Genomic DNA, 24,101 nt, shown 5'->3' on the forward strand with positions numbered 1-24,101 from the left:
AGAAAGCTTGTGCAGGGAAACCCCCATTTTAAAAACCATCAGATCTTGTGAGATTCATTCACTATCACTAGAACAGTGCAGGAAAGACCCAACCCCATAATTTAATGGCCTCCCACCAGTTCCTTCCACGACATGTGGGAATTGTGGGGAGTTACAGTTCAAGATGAGATTTGGGTGGGGACACAGCCAAACCATATCAGTGGGTGAGATATTTTAGTTAGGCCTTTCCAGGTTGGTGACGTTTACATTGAGACATGAATGATAAAAACTCTTCAACCAGGCTCAGGTATTCAGGAAGAACACTCTAGGCAGAGGGAACACAAGGTGCAAAGGCTTTGTGGCAGGAACAAGCTTGGTATAGTTGGAGAACAAAAAGATATCACCATGGCTAGACAGAAGTGGACAAGGGAGAGAATGGAAGAAAGGAAGTAGACAGGAATCAGATCCTGTGGGTGCAGCAAAGAATTTGGAATCCTACTGCCAGTTGAATCATCATAGTCACAAATTCCTATCAGTCTTCCCTCTATGTGGGGGATGACAGCATCCAAGAATCCAGTGACAATCTTAAGGAGATTTTAAGCAAACTGAATATATAATATCTGGACTGCATTGATATATTAACTCTTAAAATTTATAGGAAATCATTATCAGTAATTATTACTATATCAAGAAAAGTAATTACCAATACAATTTTGGGAAGCTCTTGGCTGCATACAGTTCAGTCCCTGTTGTCTGTCTTCTGATAGAAATCCCACGATCTGCAGAGCACTGGGTGGGGAAAACATATTTAATCTAATAAAGGTCGCCCTCACATCTCTTCTGTTCTGTGACATGCCATTTATGGAATCATCCATTATTGCCCAAAGAACAAAGACGAGCTTCACTAAGCAAAGGGATGATAAAGTTCACTTGAAAATTGGGGAAGAAATTGCAAAACTATTTGAGGCCAAGGGCAGAATCACGCACAGAAATCAATAGCTGTCAGCCAACGAGGAGGGAGGAGAATGAATAAGCACAGTAAATAATGCTGAGAAATGGCTTGATGCCAAGCAACCAATCAAGGAGCCGCCTGGGGAAATAGTAGAGAGTCCCAGCATTGAAATCAAACCAGTCTGAATGTGCACCTGTGCTGTACATGCCACATAGCCTGTGAAAACCTCAGCTGACCCATCTGCACAATGGGCAGAGTACTATTACCTGCCTGTTGGGCTGCTGAGGGACCAAAGGCGGGACAGTCTGTGTAGTATATGCTCAAACAATGATAACCTCATTATTGTCTCAATCCTCCTTCTCTTCTTTCTCCTTCAATCAGGATTTATCAAGATAACACAGAAGAACAGCATGACAAGTAACCTTCCAAAGGCTTTCTTTCTCAGACTATTGGAGAAGATAGGAATTTAAAAAAAAACCCACAAAATTATTTAGCGTAGAAAAGATGCCCATTGGGCTTTCCTTTGCCTCACATCATTGACAGTGAAATGAGCTTCTTCCAACTTATGTTCAAATTCAAAAAAGTTTAATTATTCACACATACTCACAAGAGCCCTCCCTATATTAAAAAACCATCAAAGGGAATTCAGGATTGTGAATTAAAAAATTGAAATACTGAATAGTTTATAACACTTCCCACACTCCATCATTTCTCCCTTTCATTAAAAAATCTAAACATTGGGTATAAATGTTATTGTTTTGCCAGGTTTTAGTTCAGTCTCCGAGTCTGAGCAATATAAACTAGCTGACAGAGAGAGTGATGAAAAGACTACTTGAAAGTTACAAATCGATACACAAGATATGGGAAGTGAATAACAATGACTACTGTGTCCTGGGCACTGGTGTAATGGATCAGTAGGTATTATCCCTTTTATTCTTCACATTATTTTCAAAATGTATGTATTAAAGTCCTCTTTTCAGATGAAGAAAGTGAGCCTTCTTAATTAACTCCTTCTTCAAGATTTCTCTGTTAATAAGGGTGTCAGCTATAAGGTTCAAAAGGAGATTTGTCTGGAGTCTGAGAATTTAATAAGCATTTTTTACTTCCTCACCCACACATCACTTACTATCTATCCTTTGTCTCTCTATCCACTATCCATCCATCCATCCATCCATCCATCCATCCATCCATCCATCCATTCAATATCTATCTACCATCCATCCATCCATCCATCCATTCATCCATCATCTATGCATCTAATATCCATCTACCATTCATCTATCCATCCACCCATCCATCCATTCAATATCTATCTACCAGCCAGCCATCCACTCATCTATCATGTCTGCATCCAATATCCATCTACCATTCATCTATCCATCCATCCATCCATCCATCCAATATCTAATTCATCTATCCATCCATCCATTCAATATCCATCTACCATTCATCCACCCATCCATCCATCCATCCATCCATCCATCCATCCATCCATCCATCCAATATCCACCCACTATCCACTGATGAATCTATTTATCCACCCTCACATCCACCAATGCATTCTTCCATTCTTTCCATTAATTAATTAATCAATTTTTGTTGGTGATGCCTCACTATTATATCTTAACTTGCCCCCTTCTCTCTTCATTGTCAAAGCAAAAACCTAGACAAATCCACCATCCACTCTTGGCTGGGTGACTGAAATGGCCTCCTATCTGGTATTCCTATTTCCATGCTTTCTATTCTGGAGTCCATTTTCATCACAGCTACCAAGGGACATATTATTTCTCCAAATTCAAGCTCTTAAAGATATTGTCATTGTATTTAAAGTAAAACTCCAACAAGAGTTTTAAGACTTCTCTGGCTGTCCTTCCAACCACCTCTCCCACAGGTTGCTCTCTGGCTCATGCTATTCCAGCTATGCTGGTCAACTGTTTGTTTATTCCTCAAATAAGCCAAGTATGTTCTTATTTTAGAAGTGTTTCAACTGCTACTATACCCTTAATAGTCTCTCCTTGGATGGCTCCTTCTTTCTCATTATGTAGAACTCAGTTCACATCACCTAATCAGAAGTGCTTTTTCTAACAACCTCAGTGAAAGTAGAACCCAGTGAAAGTAGTTGGTCTTCAGTACATTGTTCTACTTTTTTTTTTAAAGTACATTTACCCCTATCATAAATTATATCATTTGGTTGTCTAATCTTTCCCTTAACTCTTATCTCCCGTATGCATAGGTATTTGCATGTACAAAAACACAGGAGCCTTGAGCAAACTAAAGCATAACTCAACTCATAAATGTCTATTTCTCACCCACCACCTTCCAGGAGGTTCTCTTATCAGTGCTGGGATCTGGCAAAGGACAAGAGAGACACAGTCCCTGCTCTCACTAGCTTACATTATAGTGAAGAAAGAGACGCACACAATAAAACTAGGATAATTTTAGAGTAGCAACTTCTATAAATAAATGCAGCAATGTGACCAGGAATGATGGAAACAGGGCAAGAGGGTGCAACTTCAGATCATTTGAGCTGAGGAGAATAAAGAGGAGGAGTCAGCTTCCCAGACAACCAGAGGGTTCCATACAGAGGAAACAACACGGGCAAAGGCCCTGTTGCATGCCATGCTTCTTAAAGGAGTAGAAACGAGGCTAGTAGGGCTGGTGTGGCATAGACATGTGGAGATGGCGAGGGAGGTGGAACAGAATGAGATTAGAAGTGGTTGAGGCTTCCGTGATGATGAAGAGTTGTTTTTTGTTTTTGTTTTTTGAGATGGAGTCTCGCTCTCTTCCCAGGCTGGAGTGCAGTGGCACAATCCTGTGGTGTGATCTCGGCTCACTGCAACCTCCGCCTCCCCGGTTCAAGTGATTCTCCTGCCTCAGCTTCCCAAGTAGCTGGGACTATAGGCGCGTGCCACCATGCCCAGCTAATTTTTGTATTTTTAGTAGAGATGGGGTTTCACCATATTGGTCAGGCTGGTCTCGAACTCCTGACCTCGTGATCCATCTGCCTCGGCCTCCCAAAGTATTGGGATTACAGGCATGAGCCACCATGCCCGGTCAAGAGTTTTTAAGATAAAGTTGCCAGGTTTAGCAAATAACAATATAAGCTACCCATTTAAATTAGAATTTCAGATAAACAAGGAATAAACATTTAGTATAAGTATGTCCTAAGCATTTGTTATTTGCTGTTAATCTGAAATTCTAATTTAACTGAGTATCCTGTATTTTATCTTGCAGCCCTTTTTAAAGATAAACCTCAAACATAATCAAGGTGTGACATAGCTCAGCATTCTGGACCATGTTTCCATTCTCTGATCACAGAGAAAAATTCGGAGAAGAAATTTGAACTGGTAATTAATGGAATGATCATTCCATTATCATCTACTTGGAGAAAAAAGACATTAGGAAACTGAAAAGTGTATTTATCTCTGGAACATATTAAATAATTATTACAGGCAATTACTCTCATAACTATGTTAAAACTGAGAGGCCATGTGCTTCCCTTAAGGGAGGGACCATATCTAATCGACTTTGTATCTTTTCTATAGCACCCAGCACAGCACCTTGAACATATATAGGTCCTTGGTAAGAAAATAAAAACAAAAACACTAATTCACTGAGAATAAGGAAAGCCAGTTTAGGATTCACCTCACTGTATTCCTATCTCACAGAGACAAAGATCTCAGGGAATCAAACTGTGATTCCTGTCTTTCTCTCTCCTTATTTTTTTTCCAGCAAATTGTGAAAGAAAAAAAAAAGAAGAAGCTTCTTTGTTGCAGGCATTACTGATGCTCATTAATATTCTGTTTTCTTCTACTTCCAGGTATGTGTAGAATAACACTTCCTTACCCCCCTGGAAGATGGGGTGGCCATGTGACTTGTTTTGGCCAACAAAAGGTAAAAAGAAATGCCCTGTTCAATTCCTTGGGCAAAAACAGGGCAAACCACTTAATTCCAGCCTCATGTTGATACGGTGTTGTCATAAGATGGCAGAACCTCCATCAGTCTGGGCCCCAGAATGATTACAGTGAACAGAGACTCCTCCCCATTGCATTGGGCATGGAACATGAGCAAGAGTAAAATCTTTGTCATTTGAAGCACTGAGCTTTTGGGGTTGTTTGTTACCATAGCATAACTGACTGGACACTTGGCTATGGTCTGAAGGTTTCTGTATGGCTGAAATTTATATGTTGAAACCTAATCTACAGTGTGTTGGTAGTAGAGGTGGGGCCTTTCAGGAAGTGATTAAGTAATGAGGGCAGAGCCCTCATGAATGGGATTAGTGTTCTTATAAAAGAAACCCAAGGAATCTTGTTCACCCTTCTGCCATGTAAGTACGCAGCAAGAAAGTGCCATCTATGAAGCAGAATGTGAGCCCTCACCAGACACTGAATCTTCTGGTGCCTTGGTCTTAGACTTCCTAGCCTCCAGGACAATACGCAGTACATTTCCATTGTTGTAAATTACCCACTCAAAGGTATTTTGTGATAGCAGCGGGTAAGAGACTAATACATAGTGCTAGAACTTCTGAGACTCTGTAACATGGCAACAATTCCAATGGGTCTTTAGACCTAAGTTAAGCAGTTTCAGAGCCAAAGAACAAATTGTTCATGCCTTTCTGAACATTTGTGGGCAAATAGAATGCTCTGACTCTCCTCCTAGCTCTCTCTTCCTATGTAAGGGTTAATCCCAAGGTACAGACTAACTGTGAGGGAAGACTGATAGCTTTCCCAGTGTGGCTGAGTATAAATGAGCCTGAAAACACCTTGAGGGCAGGGGCAGGTCATTTTTATTCGCTAGCATGTACTTGGGTACATGGTGGTCTGGGTACACAGACTGTCTTCTGGAACATCAGTTCAGTATTGCCACTCCTCTACTCAAAGTTCCCCAGTGGCTCTTTCATGGGCTCAATGGAAGCAAAAGCCAATGGCTCAATCAGAGCAAAAGCCAACTCGATACAATGTCCCTGTGTGTACCATAGCTTCAGCCCTTCAGATGAAATTGCACACAAAAATCCCATTTTCTTTGACTTTTATTGTATAGAATAGTGTGCTAGGACATGTAATTTTACCCCCTTTTATGCCTGAATATATGTTACTTGCTCTATTATATTTTAATATAAAAGTCTGAAATACTTTAAAATTATAATTATAGAGGCAATCCCAAATCAAGAAGGACAGCCAGTTGTATTCATCAGCTACTGCTGTATAACAAACTACCCTAAAATATAGTGGCTGAGAACAATAACATTTATGATTTCTCAGTTTCCGTGGGTCAGGAATTTGGGAATGTCTTAGCGGGGTAGTTCTGGCTCCGGGTCTCTCATGAGGTTGCAGTCATGATATTGGTTGGAGTTGCAGCCACCAAAAGGCTAGACTGGGTGTGAAAGACCCACTTCCAAGGCAGCCCACTCATGTGGACATTGGCAGGAGGCCTCAATACCTCACTATGGGACCTCCCCAAAAAGCTGCTTGAGTGTCCTCACAACAGGCAGCTGGCTTCCCTCAGAGCAAACAATCCAAGAGAGCCAGACGGAAGCCACAGCTTTAAACCTAGTCTCAAAAGTCATACTCTATTCAATGCGGAAGGGAACTACCCAAAGCCAAGAGTCATGGGAGCAGGGGTCCTCAGGAGCCATCCTGGAGACTGGCTACAGAGCAGAAGATGGTGCAGTCCATGGAGAACACAAAGGCACTGAAACTGGCTTTGCCCACACTCTTCATATCCACCTCTACCTACCTTTGCCTGCAAACAAAGTAAACTCTGGTCCACAGGGAAAGCTGCTTACTTATGTAGGCTTTCCAAGAAGAAAAATATATCCTCTCTCTCTCTCTCTCTTTCTCTCTCTCTGTACGGGGTCCAAATTGTTGGCTAATGTGGCTCTTCTAAGATAAAAATCTCTTCACTTAGTGCAACATTTTGTCCCAAGAAAACTGCCCACTGTAATGGACATGACCAGACTGTCAAATGGTGGATTTGGCATAACCTTTCTCTCTGCTTTGGTGTATGTACAGTGGTTAGTTTTCCTTCCTCTTGTCTTCCTTTTTGTGCCCTGGTCTAATTCCAAGGCCACACCTTTTACTACCTTCCCCAATAATTTGTTGCTATCCCCAAGTGCTAAGTGTTTACCGAGGGGACCGTGAAAACACCTTTCCTAAGGAGGCTGCTTCGTGTTTTATCAGTCTAGTTGACATAATATCCTGCCTGTATCTGTATTTCCTGTTTTTCATAACAGAACTTTCAAGCTGGGCTATCTGTCTCAACTCAGCATTTATTCTCGTTCTGTTTGTTGTATGTCTTTGGACATTTCTCAAGCGCATTGTTTGAAATATGTAGGCATGCAGCCTTAAAAAGAACCTGTTCCTATAAAATGGTCAATAACAACAGCTTTGCTGCTCAACATTATCACCACCCAGACTCACTTATTCCCTCCTAATAGTGTTAGCCGTATCAATGCAACACCATCCATTTGGCTCCCAACCATGATACTATTTCTTGGTGCTTTATAAAATAAGACATTATTCAAAGCCAAAAACCAACACGGAATACCGATAGAAAAGAGCTAACCTGGCAAGAGCAAATAGTCACTTATGTCTGAGGTTGGTCCCAAATCTTCCAGGGACATTTGTAGTGCCAGGTGCAGAGATTTTGTTGAACAACCCATCATTAATGCTAATAAGAATCTGACATCATGGCCTCTTTTCCAGAAAAGCCTGGTGTCCATCAGGACATGTTCAGGGGAAAATATACCTGCCATCTATCTTCCTGCTCATGAGACCAAAATTCATTATTGCCATCCTGGAACCTAGAATTTTTTTAACTTGTTAATGCTACCTAGGATGGCAAAATAATGCCTCTGGCAACTCTGTATATTTGCTGTTGCCATCTTCACTGATAAATTGCCCAATTTTCTTAGCAAATTCAGCAACAGTAACAGTTTTCTGCTAGCAAAATAACCTTCCATTTCATTTTTAAAAACTGGGCTGGAATGGAACGGAGTGAAAGAGGTTTCATGTCTCCTACAAAGCCAAGTTCCTAATTTTTAGTTTTCACTAGCCGTGTGTGGGGACTGGTTTTTCATTCCTGATAAATAAAAGTGCTATATTTTACATTTAGACTATTGCTGTCCTCAGACTGCTGGCTAAATAATGTCAATAGAAAAGATCTATTGGAACACTTTATACGTTCATTGGGAATATAGCAGATTTTTTTTTACCTGCCTGACACACATTCCCCCATAATCTGATTGCAGCACCCCACCTTTTTATGGCTGAGATTCTGAGTGGTTGTGTCCAGTAGCAGACATTAAGGAAACTGTTGCCCTTAATCCACCAAAAATGAGAGAAGCATTTTCAAAGAAAAACCTGGCTGAAGGGAACATCTGATTTCAACATTGGTTGTCAGCCTCTGCCAATGAATGAGGATGGAAAGAGACAGTCAACTGTAACAATCCCAGTATTCATCGTGATCCATTGATACCAAGATGAAGCCAAAGACTGAAAAATTTGGTGTGACCCGAATTGGAACCAAGAGGCAAATAAAAGTGAGAATCATGACCCATCATCAAGGGGAGATCATCTTGCAAACGGTTGATGATGCCCACCTGCAGAGATGCCTGGGCAGGCAAAATATAAATGTACAACTTACACAAACCACCACCAACCAGACACTGATGTGAAATAACTTTCCAGTAAAGTGAAAACCAAGAAATTCTAACTTTGTGTCTTGCCTGCACTCAATCTCCAATACCCCTAATTTAGCTTTGATTCTAAGGTTCAAACCCAGGTTTGCTGGGAAGCCAAATCCCACCTGGGCATGTCTGTGGCTTCTTCCCGGTTCTTACTTGAATGTGGACATGTAGGAAGACTCATAGCTATAGCATGATGTGCAATATGACGCAGGTAGTGCAGTGCAGGGAAAAGGACCCTATGCTCTGGGACTGTGCTGAATCCATACTACCCCCTGCAAAGTGGGCACTTCCTGTTCCTCAGTCTCCTCATCTTCAAAAGTCTGAGAGCCCCATCTTGTTCCTGGGGTTTCATGGCTTGAGTAAGACTGGGTATATAAAGGGGCCTGATGCAGAGCAAGTGCTTCTTGATGTCAGGTTCCATTTTCCCTTTTCCCAGTCTCTAAGAACTCAATGCAAGCATGTTTCATGTATCAAAAGAGCTAAAAAAGATTTTTAAAGTTAGTGCAGAAAATTTTTTGGACAATTAAAACATGAACATAAAGACATATGTTTGAATACCTCATAGATTTTTTAGCTTGGCTTTTTTTCCATGTGCCTCCAACCCAAAAAGCATGTGTAATAGGTGCTTGTGGTTTATTGGCCAGCTAAGTATCCACTCTCCTGTCTTCTATGATAGCCTCTTGGCCTTCATTGTAGGAACACCCCTCACTTCCTCTCATGCCATACTGGTCAGGAGAAGCTAAGCCAAATTGTCCTCCAGAGAAAAGCATGTGATTTATGCTTGGGCCTGGAAACTAGCTCAGTTGTGGACATTTAACCCAAGCAGGCCAAAGAAACTCAAACTAGGAAGTTTGCTGGTACTGTAGAGAAAAAGAAGTTTATGTTCTGTTGGAGTCGCTAAGCCTGGAGCTTCTGAGAGCCATCATGAGAGGCTGAATCACCTGAGAGTGGAATTAACAGAGAAGAAACCTTAGGTGAGTAAGGCTGAGTCCCGGCAGCATCATTTGAACTCCTGGATTCAACTGAGGCCGATGTAAAGTCTCCCTTTTTTTTTTTTTTTTTTGCTTTTTGGATACATGAATCAAGCATTTTCCATCTTTTTATTAATACTTTCAACCGATTTATGTCTTAGATTATAAAGTTCGTCACTTGTAGAATGTATATAATTGGGTCATTTAAAAAAGTCACTCTGCTAATCTTTGTACCGTTTGCTTTGAGTGTTTAACCCATTTACATGGAATGTAATGACTGATAGGACAGGATTGACATCTGCCATTTTGCTATTTGTTTTCTGTATATCTTAAGTCTTTTTTATTCTACCATTTCTCCATTACTAACTTCTTTTGTGTTAAATAGATATTTTCTGCTTACCATTTTATTTTCCTTGTTGTTTTTTTATGACATATTTTAAGTTATTTTCTTAGTGGTTGCCCTGGGGATTGCAATTAGCATCTTAACTTAAAACAATCTAATTCAAATTAATGCTAAATTAATTTTAACAGTATACAGAAACTTTGCTTCAAATAAAGCACAATATCCTCCCTCCTCTTTTGTGCTGTTAATGTCATACAAGTCACATTTTATTCATTACAAGGCATTGGCACAGTTTTATCATAATTGCTTTATGTAGTTATTTTTAAAATCCGAAGAAGGAATTACAAAAACATATTTATACTGTCTTTTATGTTTACTAACGTAGTTACCTTTGTTGCTGTGAATCAAGTTTCTTCTATTTATTTATTTATTCATTTACTTATTTTTGAGACGGAGTCTCGCACCATCGCCCAGGCTTGAGTGCAGTGGCGTGATCTCAGCTCACTGCAACCTCTGCCTCCTGGGTTCACACCATTCTCCTGCCTCAGCCTCCCGAGTAGCTGGGACTACAGGCATAAGCCACCACGCCTGACTAATTTTTTTGTATTTTTAGTAGAGATGGGGTTTCAGTGTGTTAGTCAGGGTGGTCTCGATCTCCTGGCCTTGTGATCCGCCCGCCTTGGTCTCCCAAAGTGCTGGGATTATAGGCGTGAGCCACCGCGCCCGGCCGTTTCTTCTTTTCTTTTCTTTCTTTTTTTTAAAATTATTTTTAAGTTCGGGGGTACATGTGCAGGATGTGCAGGTTTCTTACACAGGTAAACATATGCGATGGTGGTTTGCTGCAGCTGTCGACCCATCACCTAGGTGTTAAGCCCAGCATGCATTAGCTATTTTTCCTAATGTTCCCCCTCCCCCCACCCACTCCTTGACAGGCCCCAGTGTGTTGTTCCTCTCCCTGTGTCCATCTGTTCTCATTGTTCAGCTCCCACTTATAAGTGAGAACATACAGTGTTTGGTTTTCTGTTCCTGCATTAGTTTGCTGAGGATAATGGCTCCATCCATGTCTTCTCTTTTTTTTTCTTATAACACTTGAAGTTCAATTCTTGAACTTCAAAACTTGAAGTTTTTTTCTTATAAAACTTGAAGTTCACTTCCTTGTAACTCAAAGTGTCCTGTGTGATACTGCATGTCATGGGGAGTCACTGAAATGAGCAGTGGGCACAGTGCAGAGTGAGTTCTCTCTTCTACAAACCTGTCTTTCTGCTTTGGGGGCCAGGGACATAATTTTTGTGTAGTCATGTGTTGCTTACCGACAGGGATATGTTCTGAAAAACATGCTGTGAGGAGACACCATAGAGTGTGCTTACACAAACCTACATGATATAGCTTCCTATTTACCTGGACTGCACGGTATAGCCACTTGTGTGTGCCTAAGCTTCAAATCCTTATAGCATGTTACTGTACTAAATGCAGTCAATTGTAACATAATGATGAGTATTTGTATATATCTAAACATACCTAAATATAGAAAGGGCGCAGAAAAAATATAATATTATAATTATATGGGACCACTATTGTGATGTGGTCTGTTGTTGACCAAAATGTCATTATGTGGTACATAACTATATAATGGATTATTATAAGACAGTTTTTATTTGGCCTAATCAGTATCCTTTAATTCAGGAGAGCAGAATTTGAATAACTGACCTGGTAAAGTTGGCACAAATTCTTTTCTGTTCTGCCTATTGAGTCCAAGTTCCTTCCCCATGACAAGACTGGCCTCAGTGACTTGCTTGGCCAACGGAATGTGGCTGAAGTAATGTTCTGGAATTTGTAAGGCTAGGTCTCAAGAGGCCTTGTAGTTTGTGCCTGGGTCCCCTGGAATGCTTGCTCTGGGAGCCCTGAGCTACCATTTGAGTCCTACTACCTTGGTTCTGTGCTGGGGAAGCTTTGCAGTACTCCAAGTGACACGTACAGCAGAACCCAGACTTCTAGTCACCCCTGTCAAGCAAAAGACTTGTGAGTGAAGCTGTCTTTTTTTTTTTGCAGGGGGGGAGGGGTGCAGGGGACAGAGTCTCACTCTGTCACCCAGGCTGGAGTGCAGTGACACAATCTCGGCTCACTGCAAGCTCCGCCTCCTGTGTTCACGCCATTCTCCTGCCTCAGCCTCCCAAGTAGCTGGGACTATAGGCGCCCACCACCGTGCCAGGCTAATTTTTTGTAGTTTTAGTAGAGACAGGGTTTCACCATGTTAGCCAGGATGGTCTCGATCTCCTGACCTCATGATTTGCCCACCTGAACCTCCCAAAGTGCTGGGATTACAGGCATGAGCCACCACACCCGGCTGAGTGAAGCTATCTTGGACCCTCCATGCCAGCTCATCTGCCAGCTGAATAGCAGCAAATGACCTCTGCAGACATGATACGAGACAGAAAAAAACGTTCATCTAAGCCTTGTTGGATTCCTGACCCACAAAATCGTGAGACATAATATAATAAACACGGGTTGTTTGAAGCCACTGTGTACTGGGTGCACAGCTTACTATGCAGCAACATGCTATATAACAAGGTGACCCCATTCCTGTGGCCCAAGCAGAAGGGACCACTAGAAATAATTCAGACTAGGCTGAGTGCAGTGGCTCATGCCTGTAATCCCAGCACTTTGGGAGGCGGAGGCGGGTGGATCACTTGAGGTCAGGAGTTCGAGACCAGCCTGACCAATATGGTGAAACCCTGTCTCTACTAAAAATACAAAAAAATTAGCCAGGCATGATAGCATGCACCTGTAGTCCCAGCTACTCAGGAGACTGAGACAGGAGAATCGCTTGAGCCCAGGAGGCGGAGGTTGCAGTGAGCCAAGGTCGCACCACTGCACTCCAGCCTGGGTGATAGAGTAAGACTCCATTTAAAAAAAAAAAAAAAATCATTTAGACTAGGAGTCTCCAACTCAAATGCCAGTAAGTGCTATCTAAGCAAGTAATGTAAGTGAATGACTGCTCTGGAGGGAAGGGGAGAACTTGTGCAAATCAAAGAGTGTATGTCATGTCTGGAGAGAAAGGCCAGTTATTTTTCTAAGGAAACGCAATCCGAGTGTTGCCAGACTTTTTAAGAGCAGTCAGATTTCATGCAAAAACCTGAATTTTTAACTGTTGAGGACTAATTAATAAAAATTGTAACACTACTTTGCAAGCCAAATAACACACACCTGCAGTCTGTACTTTCTCCCCAGCTACTAGTTTCTGATCTGTGATCTGGCTCAACTCCCTCCATTATAGATGACAAAACAGTAGTCCAGGGAGGGAACGTGCGTTGCTCGAGGTTCCACCGTGAATTAATGTTCTGAAAGATCCCGGAGGACAGGTCTTTGCCTCCCGGCTCAGGACTTTTGTCACTGCCCCACACCACTTGGTCAAGACAGAATTCCCAGACAGATGGTCTTCCTAGTGCTCTTCAGGTTTAACTGAAGTGAACATGACACGGCCTAAGGGTCCCTCCAAGCTCTCAGAATGAAACTTCCCAGAATTAGCAGAACTGCAGCCTGTGACTCCTGCGAATGCCTAGGTCCCCATGGCATGGAGCAGGGGAGGTTATCTCTGACTCCACACCAGGGCTTCACTGAGAGTAGCAGGACTTTTTTCTGTTTTATTTCTGCTTGCTAGTAACACTGATGTGTACCCCACATTTTTATGGTAAGGGAAAGCATATTAACTGATGCCTGAAAGACTCTTGGGCTGAGGATGGTGCCTGGATCTCATCTCATTTTTTAATTTAGAAGTCATAGTAATTGATTACAGAACATCGTTTGGAAATTGTCATAGTATATATCAAAATCTCGAGAGAGTATAATTAAAAGGAAGAACACACAGACTGCCAATTCTAAGGCCTATATTGCTAATAATCATCACTAACATTTATTGAGTGCTTACTCTATGTCAGCAACTGTTTTAGAAGCACCTTATAGAAATACACTAATCTTAATAGAGTGATTCCAATAAGGTAAAGCTGGACTGGTTGCGGAAACTTGACGCGGAGGAGAGTGAAGAGGTTGGGATTAAAGTGAGATAGGAGACCCGCAGGACTTGTTTTCTGTTCACAACCCTGCTGACCAATACAGGATCTGGTCCAGACCAGACAAAGTGAAGAAATCAGCAGATGGCAAAAAAGCAATCCCTAGCTGCCCTCATTGCTCATTAGCATAAGATGCTCCCACCAGCACCATGAGTTTACAAATGCCATGGCAACAACCCAGAAGCTGCCACCTTTTTTCATAGCAATGATCCAGAAGTTAAAGCTCCTTTCCTAGAAAGTTCTAAATAACCCATTCCTCAATTTGCATTAACCCACCCCCTAATTTGCATGTAATTAAAAGTGGGTTTAAGTGAATATAAATACAGTTGCCAAGAGCTCGTAAATTGCCAATCCTGGGCCCACTGCCTATGGGTTAGCCCTGCTCCACAAGGAGCGGTACTGTTTAATAAAAGATTGCTGTCTACCACCACCAGCTCACCCTTGAATTGTTTCCCAGGTGATATGGTTTGGCTGTGTCCCTACGCAAATCTCATCTTGAATTACAGCTCCCACAATTTCCATGTGTCATGTGAGGGACCCTGCGGGAGGTAACTGAATCATAGGGGCAGGTCTTTCCCATGCTGTTCTCATGATAGTGACTAAGTCTCACAAGATCTGATGGTTTTATAAAGAGGAGTTCCCCTGCACAAACTCTCTTTGCCTTCCACCATCCATGTAAGATGTGACTTTGCTCCTCCTTACCTTCTACCATGATTGTGAGGCCTCTCCAGCCATGTGAAATTGTGAGTCCATTAAACCTCTTTCCTTTATAAATTACCCAGTCTCAGGTATGTCTTTATTAGCAGCATGAGAACACACTAGTACACTGGTCAAAGCCAAAATCTCTCCCAGGCTAAGCCCCGCAAACAAAAGGACTTTAGGATCATCCTAAAGTCTGACAGAATGAGGTTCTATCAGTGGGGTTAATTAAAATGTTGGCCTTTATTACTTTTGAAATATACAAGTGGAATAGCAGTTGGCAAACAGATGGGGGAAGAAAATCTGCTTCCTGAACAGGAAAGCTCCCAGGACCCAGGTTTGTATGGTGGAAAACTAAGGGCTCCCTGTCTAAATCACAAACAGTCTCCACTCTTAGTCCCTTGTCCTAGTGGCCAGGAATTTTGGTGAAAAAACAAGAGAAACCAATGCAGTTTACTACTCTCTCCTACAAAGAGTGAAAGAGCACAGCTATTTAGCATTTTGCGAAACTGTGGGAGAACAATAACATTCAAAGCTAAAAGTCTCCACTTGCTTTCCCAAGAGGAAATCCCAATGGGGTTTCTTGCTTTCCCAAGAGGAGACTTTTAGCTTTGAATGTTATTGTTCTCCCACAATCCCAGAACAATATTCTAGGAAATTGGAAATAGGAAATATCCCCATATTCTTGGAAACTGTGGGAGCTATAATTCAAGATGAAATTTGGGTGGGGACACATCCAGACCATATCACCCAGGAAAGAATTCATATTCTTGCTTTCCCAAGAGGAGACTTTCAGGAGAGTATCTTAGGCTGATGGCCTCAGTGTCAAGCAGGTCCCTCCCAGGAATGTTTTCAGTTTCTGTTTTCTTAATTTATTTTAACCCCTTCCTGGCTACATGCAGGGTATACACAATTCTGGATATACCTGGATGGTGACCTCTAGGGCAAGGTGAAGATATAGGTGGGGTTCATTTGTGTACCCACGCCACCAGCCAGTCACCATCCCTCTCAGCTGTGCTGGCTTTAGTCATGTCTTCTCCCCTCAGTTCAGAAGAGGGAGCAAATAAACTAATTCCACTTAAATTATAATTATCTTAATGTCTTATCCCTCTGTATCAGTCTGTTTTCACACTACTGATAAAGACATACCCAAGACTGGTAATTTATAAAGAAAAAAAGGTTTAATGGACTCACAGTTCCATGTGGCTGGGGAGGCTTCACAATCACGTCAGAAGGTGAAAGGCATGTCTTACATGGTGGCAGACAAGAGAGAATGAGAGCCAAGAGAAAGGGGTTTCCCCTTATGAAACCATCAGATCTCGTGAGACTTACCACCACAGAACAGTATGGGGGAACTGCCCCCATGATTCAATCATCTCCCACTGGGTCCCTCCCACAACATGAGGGAATTATGGGAGCTGCAATTCAAGATGAGATTTGGGTGGGGACACAGCCAAACCATATCACCCTCCCAGAAATTTTGAACCCTGTGAAAGAGATGACATCCAGGAAAGGGTAATGAGGAACTCAAGGGCAGACTCTGTTGCTGGATTCCAGGTCCACCCCCAGTGAGGAAATGGGGTTTCTGTGGGGTTAAAAAGCAGTGACAAGTTTCACAAGGCCCCAGAACTTATAGCCACCATAGCCACAGATAAAAAGTTCAACCAGCTAGCCTGGTTATGGCAGGCAGACCACGGCACAGGGTCCAGATACTCTAGGTTTGAGCCTGGCCTCTCTCCTTAGCATGCTGCATGGGCTCAGGAAAGTTCTTTCACATTTCTGAGACTCAGCTCTGAGAAGGAAAAATGGGCATCAACTCCTTATCTTGAAGATATTTTGTGCTTTAATGAGATCAAATTTGTGATTAGATCAGACTTGCCAGAATGCTCTCGGTGAACTGTAAAATGCCATGGGAAAGTGAAGTATCTCTATTTTCTCAATGAGCCTCTATTTCTGATTTTCTGACCAAAGGACCCTGATGAAGAAGGGACTCCTCATCTTCTTCAGTCACCCGTGGGACTTCTGGTTGATGTGTGGGGATGATGGGATGTCCCGGACAGTGACTTAAAGTACATTAGGGGAAAGATTGTCATAGAGGAGGAGAGGGGTGTCCGAGGCCTGCAGTAAGTACTGAGTGATCAGGGCACAGGCTCACAGGCATGCCTGGGGAAACTTGTTTGGGGTCTAAGATGAGTCTAGTGCTGGTGGCCCTGGAAGGCTGAGTAGAGCCAGAGAGAGAAGCCAACATCCCCTGGGAGTGAACAGCCCCAAGCCTGGATCCTCACCACCTTGCTCAAGCTCCTGGATGCTGCCAGGCTGTGTGTAGGGCCTGCCAGACGGGCTAAGTACATTTGTCCATGTGAATGAGAGAAGCCTCAGACAATGCCCAGTGTCTTGGGGGCAGCTTCGTGGGGGTTTCCCAAGCCCAGACATCCAGCATCGGAGTTGGTTAGAAAGCCAAAGGGGAACTATGTGTCCCAGGGTTCTTGGCCAGATGGTATATTGTGGGTTATAGGTGCCCTTTGCTACCTGTCAGAATGGTGATGCCACACCAATGCATAGATACAGTGCCAGCCAACCAGGCCCAGTCTTGGGCATCCGAACACCTGCCAGGATCAGAAATCCAGGAGCTGGAGAGAAGCTTCTACTAATTGATTGGAGCTGGTGGGTGAGGGAAAACGGATTTGCCATTTCTGCTCTGACGGTATCACCTGCCTAAAGCTTACTCTACTTGTTAAGTATGTATTACTCAGATGGCTTTGGTTTCCATGGGATCACATGAATGCAAGAAAGAAAGAAAGAGAAAAAAAATCCCACAGAAATTAAAACATGGGTGACAGCAGCCAAAATCCTTCCTTTCTTTCCTTTCTTCCTTTCCATTGTGCAAATATCACCCAATGATTCTCTATACAGATCCTATTTAGGTGTATGTTTCTATGGCAATAGACAAGGGCCCTTGTTTGCCCTTGGAGGTTAGAACATTCCAGTTCTTCCATTGCTGTAGGCATACTGGACCAGCATCTCCTGCTGTGGCTTGCATTTGGCTTGTGAGTTGCTGCTCACCCTTCCTGTGCCCAGAGGAGACATGGTTAATTGGTTGTGGCATGCTTTCCCGGCAGGCTGGAACCCAGCCTCAGAATCCTTCCTGATGCAGCAGTCCAGGCAGCCAATACCAATTGATTGCAATTGGGATAATGGATGAAAACGATGCGCCATCCTTGATTTAAATCCTCTCTACCCCACGTTAATCTGAGTGGGGGAAGAGTGCAGAGGCCTGCTGCCTTTTTTTCCCCCTTTGACCACAATTTCTGCCTCACATTAATCACACAAAGAGCCTTGGCTCACTATGGAAGAGCAAAAGATGCTGGAAACTGCACATTCATACACACATGGGCTTGTGCAAATGTGCATGGGCACGTACACACACACACACACACACACACACACACACACACACACACCCCACATCCCCCTTGAATCTTAACTCCTAGTCCAGCAGGAGGTCTGCCATAACAGGGTAGGGGAAATGGCAAAGTATATGAAGATAATCCCCTAGTGAGAAGAGGAAGCCTGTGTGTTCAGTGGTGTCTATTTCTCTCTGGATTTAAGCTGAGGAAATGGGCCAAAGCCTGGGGGAGTCCAATCACTGAAGCTGCCAGGCAGGAAGCAAGTAATGGGGCCACCCAGTTTGACAAACAAAAAGGAAACAAGGGTTGCCATAGCTTCCCTCTTCTTCAAGTTTGGATTTTTTCAGAGTTGGCTAACTTAAGACCCTCCAAAGACTGAGTCCAATTTTAACTTAGATGTGTTTCTAGGATTATTTCTTCATTCATTCATTCAAAAAATATTTATTGAATATGGAAAAAAGTATCAATTTGCCCAAATTCTTCATAATCATGGCACCCATTGTGCTAAAATATCTCATCATGGGCATGGAGTCTCTGACCCTGTGAATAATATATTTAAATGAAGTGTCTACGACTTCCAAATGTTCTTGACAAAATGAGAACCCTTGAACGCCACCAGTAAATGTAAATTAACATGTATGAACAGAAGTTTTTAGAAAGATTATGAGCCATAAGTGGAGCTCCCAGCACCTTTACAGCAGCAGACTCTCCCCAAGAGCCTCCAGAGAAAAGGGGCTACTCAGACCGTCCTGCTGCTGGAATTTATTCTGTATCTAAGACAAGAACAAGACAAGAATAACCACCATTACCATTGCTGTTTTTCATAGCACTGGCCAATATTATAAGGAAAAGAAAGAAAGAAGAGATGCAAGAACTGAAAGGGAAAAAATAAAACTGCTATTACTTTCAGAAGAGATTACTTTGTACCTAGAAAGACCATGATCATCAACAAACTATTAGAACTAATGAAGAGTTTAGCATAGTTGTTAGAAATATGGTAAGCTCTCAATGAAAAAAGAGTTTAGCAAGGTTGCTAGAAATATGATAAACTCTCAACTAGTAGAATATTTTATAGCATCAATAATCAAATAGTTTTATAAAAAATAAGATGCCATTCACAATATCAACAAAAACCATAACATAATTGAGAATTTGTTGTTAAGAATATAATACGCTTCAGCTGGGCGCAGTGGCTCACGCCTGTAATTCCAACACTTTGGGAGGCCGAGGCAGGGGGATCACGAGGTCAGGAGATTGAGACCATCCCGGCTAATGCGGTGAAACCCTGTCTCTACTAAAAAAACACACAAAAAAATTAGCCAGGCATGGTGGTGGGCGCCTGTAGTCCCAGCTACTCCGGAGGCTGAGGCAGGAGAATGGTGTGAACACGGGAGGCAGAGCTTGCAGTGAGCTGAGATTGCGCCACTGCACTCCAGCCTGGGCGACACAGCGAAACTCCGTCTCAAAAAAACAAAAAAAAGAATATACTACACTTCCATGAAGAAAATTTAAAAACTCCATAATTAAAGAACATGCAATATGATCTGTACCATGCTTAGCTGGGCCAAACTAATCTTATAATGATAACAATCCTCCTTGAAGTAATCTATAAATTCATTGAAAACCAATAAAAATTTCAGTTTGATTTTTTTTCTAGGAACTTGATAAACTTACTTGAAAAATGTAAAATTGTACTATAATAAATAATAAAAGCTGTAAGGTACAAGAACAATGAAACAATAAAACAAAACAGAAAGGGCCACGTGCATGAATTATTTCTATTCAAAAAAGGACATTATGAATAAAGTTACCAGATGACAGAAAGAAGAAATTTGTATGCAAATATCTCAAATTGTACATATAGAATATAGATGTACAAATAATTTCTACTCATCAAAAAGAAAATGGGCAACCCTGGTAGAGAAATTGGGAAAGGAGCAAACAGGTATTTTAGAGAAGAGAAACTCCATAGGGTTAACATGCATATGAAGAGATACTTAAAATTATTGGTAAGGCAAAATAAACCACAATGAATTATCACTACATCTACTACATTAGCAAAATTTGGGCCTTGGATAGTGCCAAGTTTGGTGGTAAAGTGGAAATATGTGAACTACTTGGTGGAAGCCTTGGACAGCAATTCAGCTGTATTTAGTCAAATTAAATATATGCTTTTTTTTTTTTTGAGACAGAGTCTCGCTCTGTCACCCAGGCTGCAGTGCAGTGGGGCATTCTTGGCTCACTGGAACTTCCGCCTCCCGGGTTCGAGCGATTTTCCTGTCCTAGCCTCCCAAGTAGCTGGGACTCCAGGCGCGCACTATGAGGCCCAGCTAATTTTTGTACTTTTAGTTGAGACAGGGTTTTGCCATGTTGGCCAGGCTGGTCTCGAACTCCTGACCTCAAGTGATCTGCCCGCCTCGGCCTCCCAAAGTGCTGGGATTACAGGTGTGAGCCACCACACCCAGCTGCACATTTTTTTTGACCCAGTAATTTTTACCTGTGGGCATATAACCTTAAGAAAATTTTTAACATGCCCCTGTAAAAGGATGCATGTAAGAATGCTCATTAGTGCTTTGTTTGTGGAGAAGAAGGTGGGAGACAATCTGCTTAAGTGAAATGAAGTGCTTGCATACCATGTAATACTTTGCAGATATTAGAAGTAACATATGGAGGCCGCATAGCAATGTGGATGGATCTTTCAACACAGTGCTGAATGAAAAAATAAGAAACAGTGTGAGAGCTATAATACAACACCATCTACATGAATTGAAAATCTATACATGCCAAACAATACATATCCTGTAAGAACAGGTATAAACGTCTACAAATAAAAGGTTCAACATAAAAAAAACTCAACAAATATTTTTCGAGTATCTACTAAGAGTACCATTCCATGCCAAATACTGTAGAGACCTCCATAAACAAGAGAGACCCACTTCTGTCTTCAGGGAATCTCTACGCTATCAGGAAAGACTTTAATAAACATGTAATTATCACGAAATCTGATTAGGTCCACAAGGGAAGTAGAAGAACGTGCACTGATGCTCAGAAAGTGTCAGATAATACTTGCTTGTTGTTTTAAGCTGCTGGGGTTTGGGAGGCAATGTGTTACACAGTCATGGATAACTAATACACAAATACGAAGGTGCCTATTTATATAAACATATACTTACGCATTTTTAATAAGGCTTTTTAAACTCACAGCTTGTCCTGAAATCTCGGTGATATTAATTTTTAAATCTATCCTCTTAAGCCAGCACCAATATTCAGGACCAAACTAACATCTGGAATTTTGGTCTGTTGAGATAGCATTTGACTTGTGGCCTCTTGTTCATTCCACAATAATTCATTGAGTGCTATCTCTAATGGACATTTCTTTCTCAGCAAAACCTGTCTTCAGAAAGTTCACAGAAAATGACCATTTTGCATTTACAGTCAAACCCCCTCTGAGCCAGAGGGACATAAATGGGCACAGTCCTTTCCTCGAGGAGTTGGATCCGGCAGTATTCCTCTGGCTAGAGTAACTGATCATGTTTGAGTGGCAAGCTTATTTCTGAAGGGACAGGTAGTTCAGAGCTTTGGGCTGGTCCTGTGGGGTTGGAGGCAGAGGCTGTGACCTCAATGCCTCTTCTGGAACAGCACATGCCAGGTCAACTTACAGAATTATTTTTTCTTTCAGATCACTGTCCATACTCATGCAAATACGTCAAAGGTCCTAATTCTGGTAGAAAAGATAATTTTATATTTTCTAAGGTAGGGGTCCCAAAGCCTCTTTGCAAATAACACTGGACACTGTGTATCCCAATTTAACAAATGTAGCCTCCTAGATGGCCCGCAGTGATCCCCGCCTCCTGGTATTCTGTAGGATGGAAAGTTCCAGAAGAGCCAGGGAATTCTGAAGACAGTGAGACATGATATCTCTGTCCTCAAGTTGCTTATTGGACTCGAATTGAGGAGAAAAAACTTGTAAATCAGAAACAAATAAAGAAGATACTCTCAGCACATGGTTAGAATTTGTTATTTTTATGACAACTGAATGGATACACGGTTGTTAATAAATACTAAATGGTGTGGAATTTGTGTAAGTATGAATCAGCTTCACTTCTTATGCAGTTCCCTCCCACATTGCGATGTCATTTCTGAGACGAGAGCATAAAAGACGTTGGCTTCCATCCTGGACCCTCTCCCCCTTTTTCTTGAATCTCTCTTTCTCTGGGGAAGCTCATTGCTAAGTCATGAGCAGTTCCAAGGAGAAGCCCACAAGGCGAGGAATGGAGGCTTCCTGCTCCTGGTCCTGGTCAAGCCTTCAGGTGCCTGCAAGCTTGACTGCAACCTCATGAGAGATGCTGAGCCTGAGGCATCCCATTGAGCCACTCCCAGATTCCCAACCCTCAGAAACTCTGAGATCATATTAGATACATGCTTGTTGTTTTAAGCTGCTAAGATTTTGGAGGCAATGCGTTATGAAGCAATGGATAACTAATACACACCTCTCTTATTTTCTTCCCTGACCAAGCATGGCCAACACCTTTCACAGTCCAGAGAAGACAACACACCTCTCCTTTTTTTTTTTTTTAAATATCAAAAAACAGTAAAAGTGGAATCGATTATTTGTTAGTGAACATTTTCATGGGTGCCATTGCTATCCTCAATAACGTATATGCCCCAAGGTCAGTAGAATTCATTTATGTATTCAGCCAAATAACATTTCCTGGGCTCTCACTAACTATGGTAAACGCAATGCCCATGGGATGGGACACAGAGATGAACAAATGCATTCTCTCTTCAAGGGAAAGCTATTACACATGTGATTATAATGCAGGATGGAAAGTTCCAGAAGAGCTGGGGAATTCTGAAGATAGTGAGACATGATATCCCTGCCCTCAAGTTGCTTATTGGACTCTAATTGAGGAGAGAAAACTTGTAAATCAGAAACAAATAAAGATGATACTCTCAGCACATAGTTAGAATTTGACAATTGAATGGATATATGGTTGTTAATAAATACTAAATGGTGTATAATTTGTGTAAGTATAAATCAGATCCTTATTTTTTCTTTTATGTTCTCTAGATTTTAACAACTCATTGGAGAAAAACACCTCCCAAACAAAACAAAATAACAATCAAACCCCTGTCTTACCATGCCTTGGAGAAGTGATCTCTCTTTCTCCTAGCTCCTTGCTGCACAGAGAGAAAATTAATCCAAAATTTCTCAATTCTGTAAAGCTCCATGGAGGATTCCTATATTGGCTTATACCACCCTATTGTCCAGTTGAAAGAAAGGGCTCATTGCCTGTGAAATATACCAGAACCTCACTATAATATTGTCCTAAAAATACATGCTGTAAAAGTTCTTTTTTGCAAGGCCTTTTATGTCTTTGTTGAATATGGTAATAGAAGATGCTATAGTGGAAGTTCTATGTGGTTTCTTCCCTACCCCCATTTATATTCTTGGATTGGGCTTATGGTAGATTGACTATTTTTTTTTTTTTTTCTTTTGAGACAGAGTCTTGCTCTGTTGCCCAGGCTGGAGTGCAGTGGTGCAATCTCGGCTCACTGCAACCTCTGCCTCCTGGGTTCAAGCGATTCTCCTGCCTCAGCCTCCCTAGTAGCTGGGATTACAGGGGGCATGCCACCACACCTGGCTAATTTTTGTATTTCTAGTAGAGACGGGGTTTCACCATACTGGCCAGGCTGGTCTCGAACTCCTGACCTCAAGTGATCCGCTCGCCTTGGCCTCCCAAAATGCTGGAATGACGGGCCAGAGCCACCACGCCTGGGCAGACAGACTATTGAATGTGGTGTGCACATGGTGGAGCAGGCATTACATCCATAGTAGCCCAGATGTCTTAGACTAGTACTTTTTTAGACTAAATTTGGCCTTCACCCTGTGTTTGTTGAAGTTATTGTTTTTAATTAAGCAATAATTGAAAATTTGTACTCTCGATTATTACCTTTGTATTACAGCTAAGGAACACTTTTTAAAAAATCTTTTA

The 24,101-nt window shown here is 41.9% G+C and overlaps 1 protein-coding gene and 1 long non-coding RNA gene across 4 annotated transcripts in view; one reads left to right on the forward strand and one right to left on the reverse strand.

The window, feature by feature from the left end:
- The window catches only part of KAZN (kazrin, periplakin interacting protein), a 1,227,887-nt gene that overhangs the window by 645,083 nt on the left and 558,703 nt on the right, over positions 1–24,101 (reverse strand). The window lies entirely within an intron of this gene.
- On the forward strand, positions 4,750–8,638 carry LOC141409194 (uncharacterized). The gene is made up of 2 exons (XR_012428291.1): positions 4,750–4,825; positions 8,181–8,638. It is a non-coding gene; the product is annotated as an uncharacterized lncRNA (long non-coding RNA).

The sequence above is a fragment of the Macaca fascicularis genome, chromosome 1 (genome assembly GCF_037993035.2).
Source record: "Macaca fascicularis isolate 582-1 chromosome 1, T2T-MFA8v1.1".
Lineage (NCBI taxonomy): Eukaryota > Metazoa > Chordata > Mammalia > Primates > Cercopithecidae > Macaca > Macaca fascicularis.